Consider the following 14,506-nt stretch of genomic DNA (forward strand, 5'->3'; position numbering starts at 1 on the left):
TAACAGCGAATTAATAAAAAACACAATATTGACCCGCGTTCTGTTTTCTATCATGCGCCGTGCACGTTTCCGATGACGTAATATGCACACAAACGCACCAGGGTTCGATAGAATCAAGTTGAGTATGAAACCAGACCAACACTGCGGGGGCGCCGGGAACAAACGCGCTCGGTCTCGGACCACAGCAAACGAGCCCAGTGTAAAACCCCCCTTAGTTGGCGAATTCCAAGCTAGCAGTTACTAACATAAACAAACAGGCGCTAATGTGTACAAAAGGCTACTTCAACAGCTTACTTGAAAAGTCTAGGGTGCTTTCACACCAACTCGGAACGGAACGGGCACGGTTCGCATGAAAAATCGCTAATTATGTAAACGCTGTCTGGCATGCGGACCCGGGTGCGCACTGGGGTACCAAACCCGAGACTGCCTGGAGGAGGTGCACTGAGTTCGGTTGCACTCGAACCGTGCCGCGGCTCGCGTGAATGTGAAAGCATCACGGACTCGGGTGCGCACTTGTTAAGGAAGTAAGTGACCTGCGCATGCTTTGTAGCTGATTATGATGTATTTAGTTAAATATAAACACATGTAAGGGATGATAGTGTTGATAATTTACCTTGGATAAGAGCGAGAGTGAGTCTGTATTCGCACACACATAGCGCGTGGACTCAGAGCAACAAATTAATGGAAATCCACTGTCTCCTGCGTTTGCAATCAGCAAAAAGCCAAATGCGACACACAGTAAACCGGTGTGGTTCACTCAGCTGTGCATAATAGCACCAAATAAAATAAAAAAACACAATATATTGACCCGTGTTCTGTTTTCTATCATGCGTCGTGCACGTTTGCGATGACGTAAGATGCACGGAAACGCACCAAGATTTGATAGAATCAAGTTTAGAACTGTATGCAGTAACTGTTATATATGCTGTTCTATTTGCAGTGCATTGAGCACAACATACACATTATGTGAATAGAATACTGTTCCTGTATTCTCAATAAAAGGCAAATTATAAACATTTTTGTTGATTTATTTGAAACTTAATAGATATCATGTAAAAATATCGATTATTGAATCGTATCGAATAGAATCGAATCGTATCGCGGGGAATTCTGAAGTATCGAAAATAATCGAATCGTTGGCTTAAGAAATCGGTATCGTATCGAATCGTCATGTAGGCTCCGATTTACACCCCTAGGCGGTGGGCGGCGCTTAGTTGGCGGCCGTGGAGATCTCGTGCAGGAGGAAAGTTTGTCTGTGTTTATGTCTATCGTACGGAGCTAGAATGAAAATTACCTACACCCGAGGTGAACTTCTAAACATTCTAAACATCAGCGCAACTTCATCCCTTAGTTGCCACCCTGATTTGCAGGGTTTTCATTCGGATATCCTCAGAAGCTCCACGGATTGTAGCCCACACAAACACTCGAGAGCTCGTCCATGGAGGCTACTCCCCCGTAGTAGAGCGAGGGGTAATTGAGCCGGCTGCCGTCGCCGCTTGGAGAAGAAAATGTTCCGTGCAACTTTTACCTGGACTAGTACTGGCTAACGTGAGATCACTCAGCAATAAGCTGGATGAGCTCCAACTTCGGTTGGAGACGGACAAGGACTATTCTCATATTGCCGCGTTCTGCTTTACGGAAACCTGGCTTCACTCCAATATTCCTGACACGGCGGTGAACCTACCCGGCTATCAGCTCTTTAGAGCATCCGCGATGCGACAACCACTGGGAAAACAAAAGGCGGAGGTGTCTGCGTTTATGTGAGTAACAAGTGGTGCAGCGATTTAACAGTCATTGTTGAATTATGTTCCCCCGATCTGGAACTGCTGGGCATACATTGCAAACCTTTCTACTCGCCTAGGGAAATATCATCCATTATTCTTGCGTGTGTCTACGTTCAGCCACTGGCGCACGCCGACACAGCGCAGCAGCTTTTAGCTGATCATATCACGGAAGTAGAGATTAAGTTCCCTAATTCCACTGTATTTGTCTTGGGTGATTTCAACCACACTGATCTGAGATCTGAACTTCCTAAATACCATCAGTTGGTGCGCTGTGCCACCAGGGGAGAACGAACTCTAGATCATTGCTATTCTTCCATCAAAGAGGCATATCGTGCTTGTGCGCGTGCCAGAGATGTTCACAAGTCTCTGAGCTAGAGTCCAAGTCAAGTCTCAAGTCTCTGAGCTAGAGTCCAAGTCAAGTCTCAAGTCTCTGAGCTAGAGTCCAAGTCAAGTCTCAAGTCTCTGAGCTAGAGTCCAAGTCAAGTCTCAAGTCTCTGAGCTAGAGTCCAAGTCAAGTCTCAAGTCTCTGAGCTAGAGTCCAAGTCAAGTCTCAAGTCTTTGACCTAGAGTCCAAGTCATGTCTCAAGTCTCTTGTGGTTATAAGTGTTGCATCACGTACAGCGACCCATCCAGGTTGCTTAGAACACTGCATAGCTTTATATAAGGAATTTAAAGCATGTAATATGTTAGGTTACACTTTATTTCGATAGTCCACTTTAGACATTCTACTAACCATGTACATTTTCAACTACATGTCAACTAACTCTCATTAGAGTATTAGTAGACTGTAGTAGACTGTCAGGTTATGATGTGGGTTCGGGTTTGGAGAACAAGTTGACTTGTAGTTGCCAAGTTACTTATAGTCAGTAGAATATCTGTTGGGGAACCAACAAAATAAGATATTATAATACATAATTAGCAGATATTAAGCCTACTAATACTCTAATGAGAGTTAATTGACATGCAGCTGCAAAGTTACTTATAGTTAGTCGAATGTATAAAGTGGACTATCAAAATAAAGTGGTACCATATGTTATTATGACTCCTTTATCTATTAGCATACAGTATCAGCTTTGATTTTGGTATATAATCAGTGTAAACAGGCTATTGCAACATGACAAAAACACCAAGAATGCTTTACTTTTAGTTAATTTCTTTATTTTGCCTTGTAGCTTGAACATACTAAGACATAAGACCAAATATAGAAAATGATATAACTCACAACACTAAAATTGACACACTCCTATTTAGTGCAAAACATCAGTGTAGCTAAATGCAAATAAACTATTGCATCCAAATGAAATTTTTAACACTACAGTGCACTTCCAAAACATTCAATTGCTCAAAATCTTTAGTGTAAATGTGAAGCAACTGACCAACTTATGGCATGTAACTTGTTAAGAACAAAATGTTTAGAAATAAAAAAATCCAAAGGGTGAGATCAGACTGGTTAACCTTCTTTTCTCTTAACACACTAGGTATGGGCCACAAAACATTTCTGGCTTCTTCTGGCTGCACTGCCTATGCAACTAATCATAGCTTATATACTGTAAGTCAACACATCCCAGACTCTAAAACCAGTGTAACGTTATAACTAAATGAAACTGTAACGTTACATAAACAACAATAATCCTGTAACCTGTTTGTAGACAACGGGCAGCCAGCGGCACGTAAATGATTAACGTTACGTTAATCGACCACCACAAGTTTGGCAATAAAACAAACGCTCATTCATATTTCATAAGGAAGACAATCGGAGTAAACCTCCCGTAACGTTAGGTAGCTAAAGCAATAAGCAAGCTAACGGTAGATGGTGAATGCTGAGCTAAACATGTTTACTCACCTATCAGGGTGCGTTTTCAGACGCCTGATAAAATTAGATGTAGTTGAGCCAGAATCTTTTATCGTGATACTGCATATTTTGCATTGAGCGCTTCTTTTGAGCGCGTCTTGTTTGAAGTTTTTGAACCTAAAGCTAACGATGAATGGCACAGCAGCGGCCGATGCAGTCGAACTTTTTGTTTGTTATCCTCTCATGTGTGGTCGCGCGCGCGCTGCCAGCAATAGGCCATGTAGTACGTGTTACGTAGGCAGGTTATAGGTAACGGAGGGAGGGGGATAACAGCAAGCTCATCAAACGTTTCCTAAAAATAAACATTGTTCACGAGTCCCGCAGCTCGAGTCCGAGTCGAGTCTGAAGTCTTTCGAGGACGAGTCTCAAGTCGAGTCTGAAGTCACTGTGTGTGGGACTTAAGTCGCACTCGAGTCCGAGTCTCAAACTCGAGACCCCATCTCTGGCGCGTGCGCCACTAGGCAATGGCGATCATGCTGTGATTAAACTCATCCCCACATACCGGTCTTTATTCAAAAAACAAAAACCGATCAAGAGTGCTGTACAGAAATGGTCACCCGTTGCAATTGAAACACTACAAACCTGCTTTGATATTACAGACTGGGATACTATTAAATTGGCATGCAATAACTTTGATGAGTATGTAGACACATGCTCGTCCTACATTTACTTTTGTGAGGAACTTTGCATTCCCAGGCAATCTATTGTCATTTATGGGAATAGTAAGCCATGGTTCAATAAGGAAGTAAGGCTACGGAGGAAGGAGAAGGAGGCGGCCCACAGGAGTAGAGACAAGGCTGCCTACATCAATGCCAAATATGCACTCAGCAAAGCCATTCAGCATGCTAAGAGGCTGTATAAGGCCAGGATTGAAAAACAGGTCGGGGATAAGGACATCAGAGCTGTCTGGAAGGGCCTACAATCTGCCACGGGCTACAAAAAGCCGTCATGTTTTGGAAAGAATCCTCTTACCTCTAAGGCAGGGATGGGCAACTTCGGTCCTGGAGGGCCACTGTCCTACAGAGTTTAGCTTCAACCCAAATCAAACACACTTGAACAAGCTCATCAAGGTCTTCAGGATTACTAGAAAGTTACAGGTAGGTGATTTTTTTCAGGGTTGGAGCTAAACTCTGTAGGACAGACCTACGTTGCCCATCCCTGCTCTAAGGGACCTCTTTCATAACGTAATCAGCTTTTTTCCTCATGTGCTACCTCTTTTAGACTTGTTTTACCGACAAGTTTCACCGCACTTTTGTAACTGGCGCTGTGGCTTAGCTGGTCAAAGCGCCTGTCTCGTAAACAGGATATCCTGGGTTCAAATTCCAGCTGTGCCTATGCCACAGGATATGGGAGTGCTTAAACTTGTCACATATGAAAGTCTTTGCATGCCGAACAGTGTGTACCTGCACAAAATTGGAAAAACGAAGAAGCGCTGCGCATGCAATACTTCCTTGAAGTATTGCATGCTTATTTGCAATATTTGATTTTTATTTGATTAAAATCAAATTATTTGATTTTATGGCTCTGTGGTGCAATTGATGGAGCTTTGGACTTCTAGGATGCGAATGGAGAAATTCCCTGGTTGTGGTTTTGAGTCCCACCAGAAGTGTGAATGGCCTCTTTTGCTCTGATGTCTCTGTGAGTCAGACATATGTTCAAAACTGGGGTCCACAAACTACTTCAGAAGCCTACCCCTCACATTCTGCTCATCTCCCTTATTGGACACAGCCAAGTCGGATCACAGAGTACTCTAGTAATTAGTTCAATTCACCGTTTTGAAATAAGGAGGATAACGAAAATGTATAGCGTCTGGGAGGTTTCGAGAATGGTTTGAAAACCACTGGCTTAGGCCAAAATCTGCTACTTCCTATTGTTGAGATCTAGCCTCTGGATGTGTGTTCAAAACAGTCTTTACAAATATGAATATTTAATTCATGAAAATCTTTCTGGATTTTGTCTTTCAGATCAGCTGAAAGCATAGCAAAAATTGCTTTCCATTTCTCCAAGCTGAGACAGAGTTTAGATGGATTGTAACTGGAGGTTCCAAAAACATTTCAGACACAAGTATTGAGAGTTTCAGATATTCCCTTGGATATCTCGGGTTTTGGAAATAATCCCCTAACCTCTTTCATGATGTAATCCGCTATTTTCCTGACCTGCAACCTTTTTTTTTTTTTTTTTTTTTTTTTTTTTTTTTTTTTTATTCCAACACATCGCAGAAGGTTTAGCAAGTGGCGCTGTGGCTTAGTTGGTCAAAGCGCCTGTCTTGTAAACAGGAGATTCTGGGTTCGAATCCCAGCAGTGCCTGTGCAGCGGGATGTGGGCACCGCTCACCTACCCTTTTTACATACGTAAATCTTTGGATGCTGAACAGTGTGTATCTGCACAAAAAGAGGAAATCTAAGAAGTGATGTGCATGCAATAGTGTCTTAAAGCTTGGCTTTTTGTGGCTCTGTGGCGCAATGGATAGCGTGTTGGACTTCTAGGTTGTGAATGGAGGTATTCAAAGGTTGTGGGTTCGAGTCCCACCAGAGTCGTGCATACCCTCTTTTGCTCAGATGTCTTTGTGTTGGACAAGCATACGCTTAAACCCTTGGATCCACAAACTACTTCTGAAGCTTCCCCTTCACGCTCTGCTTATTTCGCATATTGCACACACCCAACTCAGATCATAAAGTACTCTACTAATTAGCTTAAGTCACCTATTTAAATAAGGGAGATAACAAGAATGGGTTGAAATCCAATGGCTCAAGCCAAAATCTGCAACTACCTATTGTTGGCCACCTACCTAGCAAAAGAAAAAAAAACATGCTTTCCATTTCTCCTAGCTGAAACAGCGTTTAGATGTATCGTAACTGAGAGTTTCGATCCAAAATGAAATGGTTTGAGATATTCCCATGTCCCTGAACAGAAGCCTGCACACCTTTCAGGTTTTGGAAATAACTCTCTAACTTCAAAGGGACCTATTCATAATGTAATCAGCTATTCTCCTGACGTGCTACCTCTTTTAGACTTTGTATACAAAAGCATCGAATCAGGGACAGCACCTGGCGCTGTGGCTTAGTTGGTCAAAGCGCCTGTCTAGTAAACAGGAGATCCTGGGTTCGAATCCCAGCAGTGCCTAATCTGTGGCTTCTAAGAGTAGTCGTTCAACCTTTTCAGATGTTCAAGTCTCGGCAGGAAAGACAATCTGGACCTCTCGGGTGCAAATAAAGGCTTTATAAAGGTTGTTGGTTTTTGGGTCCCACCTGAGTCACGAATGGTGTCCCTTTGCATAGACGTCTTTGCCAGACTGACATTTGCTTAAACCTGGGGTTTTCCAACTTTTTCAGGAGCCGACGCAGCACATTTTTCTTGTTTTCCTTATTGGGCACACCCAAGTCAGATCATCGAGTATGTTACTAATCAGTCAATTATTTGATTCACCTGTTTTAAATGAGAGAGAGATAATAAAAACATATATGTGGTGCAGATGCGCTTCAAGAATGGTTTGCAAGCCCCTGGCTTAGGGCCGAAATCTGCTACTACCTATTGATAAAGTCAAGCCTATGGACATTTGTACAAACAAAGTCTTTACATATATGAAGAATAATACATGGATATCTTTCTGGATTTTGCCCTTTCATATTAGAAGAAAGCTCAGGAAACATTTTAGGCATGAGTGTTGAGAGTGTAGAGCCAAAATGAAATGAGTTCAGACATTCCCTTGAGGCCTGAAAGGCCATCATGTTTTGGAAACAATCCTCTTACCTCTAAGGGACCTCTTTCATAACGTAATCAGCTTTTTTCCTCATGTGCTACCTCTTTTAGACTTGTTTTACCGACAAGTTTCACCACACTTTTGTAACTGGCGCTGTGGCTTAGCTGGTCAAAGCGCCTGTCTCGTAAACAGGAGATCCTGGGTTCAAATCCCAGCAGTGCCTATGCCACAGTATATGGGAGTGCTTAAACTTGTCACATATGAAAGTCTTTGCATGCCGAACAGTGTGTGTACCTGCACAAAATTGGAAAAACGAAGAAGCGCTGCTCATGCAATACTTCCTTGAAGTGGGTCATTTTATGGCTCTGTGGTGCAATTGATGGAGCTTTGGACTTCTAGGATGCGAATGGAGAAATTCCCTGGTTGTGGTGTTGAGTCCCACCAGAAGTGTGAATGGCCTCTTTTGCTGTGATGTCTCTGTGAGTCAGACATATGTTCAAAACTGGGGTCCACAAACTACTTCAGAAGCCTACCCCTCACATTCTGCTCATCTCCCTTATTGGACACAGCCAAGTCGGATCACAGAGTACTCTAGTAATTAGCTCAATTCACCGTTTTGAAATAAGGAGGATAACGAAAATGTATAGCGTCTGGGAGGTTTCGAGAATGTATTGAAAACCACTGGCTTAGGCCAAAATCTGCTACTTCCTATTGTTGAGATCTAGCCTCTGGATGTGTGTTCAAAACAGTCTTTACAAATATGAATATTTAATTCATGAAAATCTTTCTGGATTTTGTCTTTCAGATCAGCTGAAAGCATAGCAAAAATTGCTTTCCATTTCTCCAAGCTGAGACAGAGTTTAGATGGATTGTAACTGGAGGTTCCAAAAACATTTCAGACACAAGTATTGAGAGTTTCAGATATTCCCTCGGATATCTCGGGTTTTGGAAATAATCCCCTAACCTCTTTCATGATGTAATCCGCTATTTTCCTGACCTGCAACCTCTTTTTTTCTTTTTTTTCTTTCTTTTTATTCCAACACATCGCAGAAGGTTTAGAAAGTGGCGCTGTGGCTTAGTTGGTCAAAGCGCCTGTCTCGTAAACAGGAGATTCTGGGTTCGAATCCCAGCAGTGCCTGTGCCGCGGGATGTGGGCACCGCTCACCTACCCTTTTTACATACGTAAATCTTTGGATGCTGAACAGTGTGTATCTGCACAAAAAGTGGAAATCTAAGAAGTGATGTGCATGCAATAGCGTCTTAAAGCTTGGCTTTTTTGTGGCTCTGTGGCGCAATGGATAGCGCATTGGACTTCTAGGTTGTGAATGGAGGTTTTCAAAGGTTGTGGGTTCGAGTCCCACCAGAGTCGTGCATACCCTCTTTTGCTCAGATGTCTTTGTGTTGGACAAGCATACGCTTAAACCCTTGGATCCACAAACTACTTCTGAAGCATCCCCTTCACGCTCTGCTTATTTCGCTTATTGCACACACCCAACTCAGATCATAAAGTACTCTACTAATTAGCTTAAGTCATCACCTATTTAAATAAGGGAGATAACAAGAATGGGTTGAAATCCAATGGCTCAGGCCAAAATCTGCAACTACCTATTGTTGGCCACCTACCTAGCAAAAGAAAAAAAAACATGCTTTCCATTTCTCCTAGCTGAAACAGCGTTTAGATGTATCGTAACTGAGAGTTTCAATGCAAAATGAAATGATTTGAGATATTCCCATGTCCCTGAACAGAAGCCTGCACACCTTTCAGGTTTTGGAAATAACCCTCTAACTTCAAAGGGACCTATTCATAATGTAATCAGCTATTCTCCTGACGTGCTACCTCTTTTAGACTTTGTATACAAAAGCATCGAATCAGGGACAGCACCTGGCGCTGTGGCTTAGTTGGTCAAAGCGCCTGTCTAGTAAACAGGAGATTCTGGGTTCGAATCCCAGCAGTGCCTAATCTGTGGCTTCTAAGAGTAGTCGTTCAACCTTTTCAGATGTTAAAGTCTCGGCAGGAAAGACAATCTGGACCTCTCGGTTGCAAATGAAGGCTTTATAAAGGTTGTTGGTTTTTGGGTCCCACCTGAGTCACGAATGGTGTCCCTTTGCATAGACGTCTTTGCCAGACTGACATTTGCTTAAACCTGGGGTTTTCCAACTTTTTCAGGAGCCGACACAGCACATTTTTCTTGTTTTCCTTATTGGGCACACACAAGTCAGATCATTGAGTACGTTACTAATCAGTCAATTATTTGATTCACCTGTTTTAAATGAGAGAGAGATAATAAAAACATATATGTGGTGCAGATGCGCTTCTAGAATGGTTTGCAAGACCCTGGCTTAGGGCCGAAATCTACTACTACCTATTGATAAAGTCAAGCCTATGGACATTTGTACAAACAAAGTCTTTACATATATGAAGAATAATACATGGATATCTTTCTGGATTTTGCCCTTTCTTTTTTTTTTTTGAAATTCTTTATTTTCAGTCAGCAAGACAGAAGTACAGAATAAAAGTAGCAATAGTATCTTTCCAATTGCTGTTGTTTTTCTTTTTTTTTTTTTTTTGGACAATACATACACATACTTTGAACAATTAGGGAGAGATAAACTAGTGCATTACAAAATATACAAATAACTACATTGTCTAAGACATAAAAGGAGAGGATATGGAGGAGGACGGAACAGTAAAACACAGGATCATCAATTCAGCACCTCCACAAAGTCTGGTCTTAAGGGCCTTACATATTTGACCCATTTGGCCCACCGACTAACAAATATACTTTTCTTAAGACGAATGGAAAAGTTAATTGATTCCATTACATATATCTCATTTACAATATCTATCCATTCTGAGACTGTGGGAGGGTCGGGAAGCAGCCAACGTCTTGTAAATGCTTTTTTGCAGGCAGACGTAAGAATGGCATATAAATACTTATCAGCAATTCTGGACAAGAACTCACAATTCCCCAAAAACAGAGAGGAAAACTGTAACGGTACTTTATTATTAAGTGTAGTAGTTAAAATCTTGTGAAACTCTGCCCAAAATGGTTTGATTTTTGGGCAATCCCAAAATGCATGCCAGTGATCAGCCTCCCGAGTGCCACACAGCCTCCAGCATTTAGCACCACCAGGGTCAAAATGTGCTTTTTGCTTCGGTGTTATAAAAAAACGGATAAGACATTTCCAATTAAACTCCCGCCATATATGAGAATTTGTACTTTTCCATTGAAACTTACATATATTTAACTAGTCATCTGTAGATATTGATACATTGCTTTCCTTTTCCCATTTTTCTTTTATGTAGTCTGTGGAATGGGTATTTTTCACCAGGAAACCTTTGTACAACTTAGAAATAACCCCCTTAACAGTAGCATTTTTATATGCAATCAATATTGTTTTTAATATTGGGTCATTAAGGTCTGTTTTCGGTTTAATATTATGTTCAAAATAATTGCGAACTTGCAGGTATCGGAAAAAATCAGAATTTTCAAGATGGTGTTCATTTTTCAGACTCTCAAAATCCCTTAATTTTCCGTTTTCTGTGAGTGAATAAAAAGTTGTTATACCTTTAAAAATCCATGATTTAAAACGGTTATCCATCAAATTTGGCCTGAAACCAGGGTCAAAAGCACACCATTGAATTATCTGTATTTTATCGTTCAACTGATACTCTCCTTTTACTTTATTCCAAATTTTTAATTGGATTTTGATCCACGGATTTTGCGTATCCTTTATAAGCCTATCTAGGTTCGTACAGGCCAGTAATGCATGTATCGGGGGGTCCTTCATGATCGAAAGTTCAATATCTTTCCACCTGGCAAGAAAATTTGGGGAACATAGGTTAATAAAGGGTCTAATTTGGGCCGCGTAGTAATATCCTTTAAAATAAGTTAACCCCATTCTCCCCTCTTCCTTCAATAGCTGCAATGTTTTAAATTTAACCCTAGGTTTCTTCCCTTGCCAAATAAACCGGGAGATTATTTTATCTATTTCTGAAAATTCTTTTAAGGAGATTTCTACAGGAAGGGCTTGAAATAAAAAAAGATATCGTGGAAGGATATTCATTTTCACGCAATCAATTCTATGACTTAGACTAAGAAAGGAAACAGAGTTCCACCTTTTGATATCTTCTCTAATTTTTATCCAAAGGGGGTCATAGTTCATCTCCCCAAGCCGTGAAACATTATTTGGTAGGTGTATACCTAAATATTTCAGTGAAAGATTATCCCAGTTTAGCTTAAATTTATCAGTAAGACATGTTGGGGGAGAGTAATTAAAAGCCAACAATTGAGTCTTTTGTACATTCAATTTATAACCAGAATAACTACAAAATTTTTGTAAGAGGTTCATTAAATTAGGAACTTTCTTATGTAATGATGTAGTAGGTACATTTTTGGATGTATCTAATTCCGGGTTGAGGCGAAGGTTCCAGTCACCCCCGCAGATTACAAGTCCTGTTGCTTTCACCATTAAATCAAACATGTTCCTATACAGACCAAAACTGCTTCCAGGAGGAACATAAACATTACATATTGTAATTATTACATTATTTATCTTTCCAGTAACCATTATATACCTCCCTTCCTTATCAGATAACTCTGATATGTACTCAAAAGGTATTTTTTGTGAGATTAATATTATTACCCCTCTTCTTCGACCAGATTTATAGGATGAATAATACGTCCTTGTGTATCCCATTCTTCTCATTTTTTCATGTTCTGTTAAAGATAGATGTGTCTCTTGTAAGAGAACAATCTGAGCCTTTTCCCGCTTCATTTTTGATAAGATTTTACTTCTCTTAACTGGGTTTGAAATGCCCTTCACATTAAGTGATACTATCTTAAGGTCCTGTATATTCATACTTTTCTTATCTGATGAACCCGTATAAGGCCTCCCCATACACCATATCCAGTTTTATAAAGCTTATGCACCAACAAAATCTCTCCCAAAGAACATGTATTAAACAAAAACGAACAAAGTAAACAATGACATCATCATCATGAAGAAACCAAAATAAAATCTGTGTTTCCAAGGTTGAGGCTTGTATCAAGAGAGCCCTGCAAGGCCTTGAATGGTCTACGTCCCAATAGGGAGACGACCCACCTCGTCGCAGAGACGGGGCCCTATATATTGTCCGCACACTAGCAAGATTTTGTGTTGCAAAAAACATAAACATACACACAAATTTGATTGTCCCGACCCATAATTGTATTAACTAAAAAATAAAATAAGTAGGAACCCTTTAATTGGATTAACTGAAAAATTAACAGTAGCCCTACTCAATTGTTATAATTGTAAAAATAAATCAAAAGGGACAAGTCACTCAAACCTCTAGCAAAAATTAACAAACTTTGTGAGGTGACCTTACTGCATCAATCCTCAATAGAAGATAGTCTTCTGAATCCCTGAAGCTTTTCCTTGAATCGTGCGTGATGGCTTTTCTGTGTATTTTCCCTTGTTGCACCAGACTCTTGGTCGCCGCTCCGCGTTTGTCGTCGTCTTCTCACCGTCTGCCACGAAGACAGGAGTTGAATCTCCTCATGATCCGGGACTGCTGTGGTCGGTACGGCGGCGACAGGAAAACCGCAAGCAGCCATATCTCTCGTCGCTTCTGATGCGTCCTGGTTGAGACGGGTGCCATCCTCATAAAACACCCGCATCTTTGCTGGATATGGGGTCTGAAACCTGATGCGTTCATTTTTCAGTATTTTTTTAGCATCCGCGTACTCGTTCCGTTTTTTAAGCACTTCAACTGGAAAGTCATGGTCAACAAAGAAACACGTTTCATCACAGAATACTTCTTTTTTCTGCCATGCTTTCCGGAGAACCTCCTCTTTTATACGGTAACTCCCAAACTTTACCACGATAGAGCGGGGCTTCCCCTGCGCGCTGTCCGGCTTTTGAGACAGTGCTCGATGTGCTCGTTCAATCCGCAAATCCCGGTCGTCAGGAAGGTCTAGCGCTTTTTTAAACAAATTATCCAGAAAAGGAACCATATCGGCCCCTTCCTTATCCTCAGGTATCCCGTAGATCCTCAGATTCTCCCTACGAGCACGACCCTCCTGGTCTATCAGCCTAGCTTCCAGCTTAGCTTGACGTTGGGATAGCCTCTTAATTAGCGTCGATGCCGCTTGTAGCACCGTCTCTGTTTCCTCTATTCTTCCTTCCGCTTCATCCAATCTGTCGTTCACGCCTTGTATTTTTTGTTTAATGTCCGCCAGCTGCACGTTATTATCTTTTCTAAATTCACGTAGTTCGTCCAGAATACGTTGCATGCTGGGCTCAGGTGTGTCGCCGCTCTGAGGGCTTAGCTCCGGGGGGTAGCCTCGGTCACCATGGCTCGAAGTGGTCTCGTCCTCAACCAAAATTGCGGTTTTCCTACTTCTGGTAGAAACCCCCTTTTCCATTTTGACAAAAATTCCCAGGTATTAACAAAAAGAGTAACTTAGGGGTATATCTTAAGACATCATCGGGAGCTACCAAATTAGGCTGCCATCCTCTCGCTAGCGGAACCGGAAACCCCAGGATTTTGCCCTTTCATATCAGAAGAAAGCTCAGGAAACATTTTAGGCATGAGTGTTGAGAGTGTAGAGCCAAAATGAAATAAGTTCAGACATTCCCTTGCGGCCTGAAAGGCCATCATGTTTTGGAAACAATCCTCTTACCTCTGAGGGACCTCTTTCATAACGTAATCAGCTTTTTTCCACATGTGCTACCTCTTTTAGACTTGTTTTACCGACAAGTTTCACTACACTTTTGTAACTGGCGCTGTGGCTTAGCTGGTCAAAGCGCCTGTCTCGTAAACAGGAGATCCTGGGTTCAAATCCCAGCAGTGCCTATGCCACAGGATATGGGAGTGCTTAAACTTGTCACATATGAAAGTCTTTGCATGCCGAACAGTGTGTACCTGCACAAAATTGGAAAAACGAAGAAGCGCTGCGCATGCAATACTTCCTTGAAGTGGGTCATTTTATGGCTCTGTGGTGCAATTGATGGAGCTTTGGACTTCTAGGATGCGAATGGAGAAATTCCCTGGTTGTGGTTTTGAGTCCCACCAGAAGTGTGAATGGCCTCTTTTGCTCTGATGTCTCTGTGAGTCAGACATATGTTCAAAACTGGGGTCCACAAACTACTTCAGAAGCCTACCCCTCACATTCTGCTCATCTC

At 41.5% G+C, this 14,506-nt stretch overlaps 9 non-coding genes across 9 annotated transcripts; all 9 read left to right on the forward strand.

The window, feature by feature from the left end:
• Window positions 1-4,896: 4,896 nt before the first annotated feature.
• On the forward strand, window positions 4,897-4,970 carry trnat-cgu (transfer RNA threonine (anticodon CGU)). The gene has a single exon. It is a non-coding gene; the product is annotated as a tRNA-Thr (tRNA).
• An 899-nt stretch (window positions 4,971-5,869) lies between these two features.
• Window positions 5,870-5,943, forward strand: trnat-ugu (transfer RNA threonine (anticodon UGU)). Its single transcript has one exon. It is a non-coding gene; the product is annotated as a tRNA-Thr (tRNA).
• A 141-nt stretch (window positions 5,944-6,084) lies between these two features.
• Window positions 6,085-6,173, forward strand: trnar-ucu (transfer RNA arginine (anticodon UCU)). The gene is given in 2 exon segments: window positions 6,085-6,121; window positions 6,138-6,173. It is a non-coding gene; the product is annotated as a tRNA-Arg (tRNA).
• A 512-nt stretch (window positions 6,174-6,685) lies between these two features.
• trnat-agu (transfer RNA threonine (anticodon AGU)) lies at window positions 6,686-6,759 on the forward strand. Its single transcript has one exon. It is a non-coding gene; the product is annotated as a tRNA-Thr (tRNA).
• A 726-nt stretch (window positions 6,760-7,485) lies between these two features.
• trnat-cgu (transfer RNA threonine (anticodon CGU)) lies at window positions 7,486-7,559 on the forward strand. Its single transcript has one exon. It is a non-coding gene; the product is annotated as a tRNA-Thr (tRNA).
• Window positions 7,560-8,400: 841 nt separating this feature from the next.
• On the forward strand, window positions 8,401-8,474 carry trnat-cgu (transfer RNA threonine (anticodon CGU)). The gene has a single exon. It is a non-coding gene; the product is annotated as a tRNA-Thr (tRNA).
• A 142-nt stretch (window positions 8,475-8,616) lies between these two features.
• Window positions 8,617-8,705, forward strand: trnar-ucu (transfer RNA arginine (anticodon UCU)). The gene is given in 2 exon segments: window positions 8,617-8,653; window positions 8,670-8,705. It is a non-coding gene; the product is annotated as a tRNA-Arg (tRNA).
• A 515-nt stretch (window positions 8,706-9,220) lies between these two features.
• Window positions 9,221-9,294, forward strand: trnat-agu (transfer RNA threonine (anticodon AGU)). The gene has a single exon. It is a non-coding gene; the product is annotated as a tRNA-Thr (tRNA).
• A 4,809-nt stretch (window positions 9,295-14,103) lies between these two features.
• trnat-cgu (transfer RNA threonine (anticodon CGU)) lies at window positions 14,104-14,177 on the forward strand. The gene has a single exon. It is a non-coding gene; the product is annotated as a tRNA-Thr (tRNA).
• The last annotated feature ends 329 nt before the right edge of the window (window positions 14,178-14,506 follow it).

Source organism: Rhinichthys klamathensis, unplaced genomic scaffold (assembly GCF_029890125.1).
Source record: "Rhinichthys klamathensis goyatoka isolate OS25496 unplaced genomic scaffold, OSU_Roscu_1.1 h1tg000313l_1, whole genome shotgun sequence".
NCBI classification, from domain to species: domain Eukaryota; kingdom Metazoa; phylum Chordata; class Actinopteri; order Cypriniformes; family Leuciscidae; genus Rhinichthys; species Rhinichthys klamathensis.